This window comes from Notothenia coriiceps, unplaced genomic scaffold, assembly GCF_000735185.1.
Source record: "Notothenia coriiceps isolate Sejong01 unplaced genomic scaffold, NC01 NC01_scaffold00000339, whole genome shotgun sequence".
In the NCBI taxonomy this organism is placed as follows: Eukaryota; Metazoa; Chordata; class Actinopteri; order Perciformes; family Nototheniidae; genus Notothenia; species Notothenia coriiceps.
In genome coordinates this window covers 14286766-14292329 of record NW_011333040.1, presented here as the reverse complement: position 1 = coordinate 14292329, position 5564 = coordinate 14286766, and the positions used below count along the sequence as shown (strand labels likewise).

Sequence of the window (5564 nt, the reverse complement as noted above, 5' to 3'; positions counted from 1 at the left end):
CTGCTCGTACGATCAGGAGCTGCTTCGACCTGCAGTGAGATGAGTGTCAGTGTCTTCTCTTCCAGTTGCCCCAAAAACTACAACAGTGGCGAGACACGTGAGTCAGGTTTATTCGGATATAGTTCGATGTTTTCTTGCCTGGTTTTTAGTGCCCTGCTGTCACGCAAACCAGGTCCAGAATTCGGGACTCAATGAAAAGTAGCCTAGTTGTATCTATCGCACTTCGCGGTTTATCGTATCGTATCTGATCTATCTATCGTATCGTATCGGTATCTATCCGATCTATCTATCCAATCTATCTATTCATCTATGTAGTCGCATCTATCGGTATCGGTATCCGTGCTTACGTCCTATCTATCCATCCTATCTAATCGTTCGTACTCTATCGTATCCATCTATTGATCCACTGCCCAAAAACTACCAACAAGGTTTCAGACAACGGAGTCAGGTTATTCTATATATTACCGATTTTTCCTTTGCCTGTTTTTTATGCTGCTGCCAACGCAAACATTTCCAATCCAATTGGATCAATAAAGTACCTATCTATCTATCCATCTTTTTCCGTCGCATCTAAACCATCTATCTAATCATCTTAAACTTATCTACTGTATAATAATCCATTCCTGCCACTTAATGTATGTATAATATCCTGCTACAATTGTGTTACTGTAATGGTTTTATTGCTTGCCTTGTTTTTACCAATTAGACAAACCTTAATGAACGTGGTGAAAAATGTTGATCTTTTCGAGACGCTGTGATCGGATCAGCTGTAACGTTCCTTAGACTGTCAAGAAACTCCCCGGTCCCCGGATCACATACTATCAGCCTCAGCTTCCAGACCAACATCAATCATTCCGCCCAAGATTTTCACGGATCGGTAACCGTCGCCCATTTACCCTTTCCGGAGACCACATCTCCATCAGCATCATCCAGAAACGAGGAGGGGCTTCTTCCAGCACAGGAAACTGAACGGATACACGGGGGCCTCCTTCCTGTCAGCGACAAGTCCAAAAGACCCAAAAAAAGACTTCCCTGATCCACAGTGGAGATGAAGCCTGCCTGAGGAAAAGGCAACGCTCAGCAACCTTCCCTCGCCAAAATCTAATCGTCTTCATCACGTCCGGTATGCGTGTAACACAGAAGGAGTCCATGACCTCCCGAAAAAAAAGGATTTTCCTCGCCACTATTACCCTTCAAAAAACGTCATGGGGTTAAGGAAAGATGTGACGAGAATTCATGAGGATTTAGGAACAAACACCTGGAGAAATCTGACTGAATTTACGACTGAGCGAATGATGATGAATGATGATGAGATGATGAAATGATGATGAATGCCAACCATTTTGATGTAATTGAGTGGCGTTTGTCGTGGGAAACGACAGTTTTCCATACAGCGGAACTAATAAAAGTGCCAATCAGATAACTTCTCCCTCTGTTTTGTTTATATGCCTGTTGCCTTTATAAACTACCTTGACAAATATATCTTCATTACCATGGTTGGAATTTAAATAAAAAAATGTAAGTAAAAACGTGCTCCGCACTCAGCGTCCTGAAATAAATGTAGTTATTACCACAATGAATCCACAATAGATCAAACTTCAAGTGAAATAGCTTGAAAGATTCCATATTTCCCACCTTTGGTGTTGAAAATTCCAAACGTATGAACACAAGCACAGGGGGTCAAACTCAAATACACAGTGGGCCCAAAATAAAAAAAAATGGGTGCTAGTCCGAGGGCCGGGACTGGTTCAATGTTTATTGCAGAACAGTATTGAAAATGACTTATTGCACATATTAAACTGGAACTAACAAAGCCTTCAATTTATTGATTATAAAAACATACATAAACATTAAAATCAAGCTGTATTCATATTCGTTATGGCTCTATCTGCCGAGTCATTCTTATGATTACATTTTCCCATAGGCCCCAACAACCAGCAAGCTCAAAAAATGGCTATTTTCCCTAAAAGAGAAAAAACAAACATGCTGCTTTGGTGCAGTCATCCAATGTTTGGGCCAGGCTCTGAGAACTGAGGGAGACCCTCCAAAGGATGGAGTGAAAGGGTGCGTGCAAATATACCGGCGGGGCCGATCTCTAATAGGAATTAGAAAATATCCTGCGGGCCGAAATTAAATCCACCAAGGGCTTGATTTGGCCCCCGGGCCTTGAGTTTGACACATGTGCTCTAGCAAGTCATAAGTTGTAAAATGCTGGATAAGCAGCGTAACTTAAATCAACTGCGTCTGTCGGTTTTTTCCATGAACGTCTGAATGTTGCAGTCGCAAGGCATTGTTGGACAGCATTTCTCTTTTCTATCGTAAAGGCTAAAGGAGACTATAAAGGAAGCATTGGCGCTCGTTTCCTAACATCCTCCCGAGCAACGGTTTGTTCTCAGACCTTTGGAATGTCCCATTAGGCCAATAGTTCATTATAATCCACACGGGCAGATAAAGCAATGTATGGTAAATTCCAGGACTGAAATGATTATATTCATATTTCACATTCCTTTCTGTATTACTGGATCTATCTCTATGTGACTAAGTTATCATTATCTCAGGGTTAAATCCATGCATTGAACAGTGAGCAAACAGCCCCCTCTACTGGGGAATTATTTCTACATTTCTATATCTTTCCCTACAGGGACACACAGGGTCGGGGGGATTAACTACTACATACCTGTACAACATTTGTAATCAATAACCTGATCTGGGTATCAAAATATTAAAGTGATGTAACCTGATTACTTTCCGTTACTTTAGGATTACCTCAATATCAAATGCAATGCAAATAAATACAAGCGGAAATAAATGTTTTTTTTTACTTATTGTGCTTTTTGGGGTTTTCCCCCTCCTTTAGTGTGTTCTATAGGTTTTAGTGCATGTCAATGGTTTGCAAAGGCTAAAATCCCTGTGTTTCCTCCAGAGGGAGTTTTTCTCCCACACACTCGCCTGAAACGCCTCCATTGGACTTTGTACTTTTCTTCCTGAACATAGTGACTTAACACTCACGGTCTTCTATTGGCCAGTGCTCCAACACATTGTACATGATAGGCTAAGGGGCGGGACATCTGTAAGCGGTTGACCAATCATAACAGAGCCGGCCAGCTAACCAATCAGAGCAGACTGGGCTCTGGTTTCAGACAGAGGGTGAAAAGAAGTGCTGCAGCACAGGCAGTATGAGAGAAATAAAGAGCTTTTTAACATTAAAGCATGGAGACATGTTCCAGTATGAACCTGAGAATAATAGGGCCCCTTTAAGTGCATTATGTAAGACGACCAAACAATGAAACCTTAGAAAAGAAGAAACCAAGACCTTTTTAAAAGATGTGTCCTGTATCAGCTAAACAGAGAGGACCTTTGTGATGCAACCCTGTCTCCTGCAAATGACGTTCCCACAGAACTAAACTGCATTCTCAATAACGTTTAGCTAGAAACGTATTTTCTTCCACGTTACGTTCGTTATCCGTATATCAACGTATCTGCTAAATACAGTTATTTTCCTACCATATCTTCAGAAAACATATTTTGCTCCACCGTTACGTTTCTTTGAATCCGTATCTTAAAGACCTTTATTTTCAGCATATCTTTGGCCATTTTATTGTCTTGCTTATAATGAATAGTCATATTATAAATATCATTTAGAGCACACCATTTGAAATCCAGTAGGCGAAGGTTCCGTAATTTCGCCAGCTGTTACTCTCATGAGGCGAGGCAGAAAATAATAGTTTGGTAACATGCCAAAAAGCTTCTGTGTCATTTATGCACCTCAAACATTAAAACAAATCCAGAGTACGGTGTTTCTGTACTCCTCTAAGAAGAAAGACAGTAAACAGAAGGGTCTCTGTGACGCAAGAGTGGTGGTTGTGTTAGATGCGGATGATGATAGCCGAAAAAAATCAGTTTAGATGGCCGAAGAAAACTACACTACGCGCGCTAATCCCGCCACTATCGTTTGGACTACGAGTCCGTTGACAAACCCCGTGGATTGAATCTGTCAAACTCTGTGTTGGATGTTGGAGGGCAGTGCGCCGAAGTTACGCCGAGCGGCCAAACTCTTAGAAAATGGAACGGAAACGACGGGGCGCGAGAGCTAGGGGTCACAAGAGTCTGACTTAACGGCCCCCCCAGAACTACACAATGCCTGGCTATTGGTTGTCGGCAAATCGCAACAGTGCTGTCTCTATGGCAGCGTCTGTGACTGGGGAATTGTGTTTAAAAGACGGTTTGTTTTTCCCAAAATTAGGAAGTTGACATATTTAAACTGTGCACGCCCGGGGAGGTTTAGGCGATAGGAAACACATTGGTGTGTAGCAAATGAAAACATGTAATTACTGAGATGGATGAAAATCGCTTGTGGTCCATAGATGGCAGCATTGAATACATATACCCAACATGGAAGGCGCATTTGTTACTTTGTAATTTCTAGCTCCACACAGATCAGAGGTTAACCTGGGTATTTTGACTGCCACTACATTATTTGAGTTACTTTGCAGAGTTCTGATTAATCGATCCGTGAAATATACAAACCCTTAAATCAGACTTATTACCCCTGCAGTAAACATTCAGGGGGAGGGTGATTGTCAAGTGCCAACAATCAGGGCAGAGATATTGATTAGGTGGTGCGTTGAGAAGACTAAAGGCATTTATCTCAGATGCTCGTATACGAGTATAGAAGTCGAATAAGCTTGCACAATCACCTATTTGGTCATATGAAGTTGTCAGCTGATTTTCAGGACAGGTTTTGTATAGGGTAGAAAATGGATCAGGACAAAAGAAGAGAGAGATCTTTCTTCCTGCAAACTGTTCAGAGTCTCTGTTACACAGAGGGGACACATGTTGGATGTAGAAGAGGACGAGGAGAAGAGGGGCACATCTTGATGTAGAAGAACAGGAGAAGAGGGGACACATGTTGATGTAGAAAGACATGAAGAAGAGGGGGACAATGTTGATGTAGAAGAGACATGAAGAAGAGGGGACACATGTTGATGTAAAGAACATGAGAAGAAGAGGGGACACATGTTGATTGATGTAGAAGAGACATGGAGAAGAGGGCGACACATCGTTGAGGTGTAGAAGAGACATGAGAGAAGAGGGGGACACATGTGATGTAGAAGAACATGAAGAAGAGGACACATGTTGATGCACAGGAAGAGGCATGAGAAGAATAAGGTAATTTGTGTTCAGAGAATAAGAAGTCAAAGTAAAAGGTCGTCAGAAGGAAGAATAGAGTAGTGGCGACGATACCAGGAAACATGTACTTAATACGAGAAACTAAGTATTTGTACTCCACTACGTTCCCACCTCTGACTGGCAGCGCCATTGTGAAGGAGTGGAGGAGAGGAGGAGAGGAGAGATGGAGAGACTGAAGGAAGACGCAGTGCTGGATTTGCTGAATTAGCTGTAGTCATCTGAGGTGTTGACAAGCTCTCTGTGATTTGATCCAATCATGACCAAGCCCAGTTTCTACAGACTCTACTAGTGTCTACTTTGGTATGTCGAACGCGGCCAGGTCAGTGAGAAATAACGATGAAGTAAAAGGAGAAAAGAAGGCAACTTGTTCAGTG

General features: G+C 42.1%; 2 protein-coding genes and 1 long non-coding RNA gene across 3 annotated transcripts in view; 2 read left to right on the top strand and 1 right to left on the bottom strand.

The window, feature by feature from the left end:
* On the top strand, positions 1-1533 carry LOC104946699 (uncharacterized). Its single transcript, XR_798484.1, has 2 exons — positions 1-97; positions 750-1533. It is a non-coding gene; the product is annotated as an uncharacterized lncRNA (long non-coding RNA).
* Positions 1-5564, bottom strand: part of map2k4a (mitogen-activated protein kinase kinase 4a) — a 24708-nt gene that overhangs the window by 10336 nt on the left and 8808 nt on the right. The window lies entirely within an intron of this gene.
* The window catches only part of LOC104946706 (hydrocephalus-inducing protein homolog), a 19069-nt gene that overhangs the window by 12599 nt on the left and 906 nt on the right, over positions 1-5564 (top strand). The window lies entirely within an intron of this gene.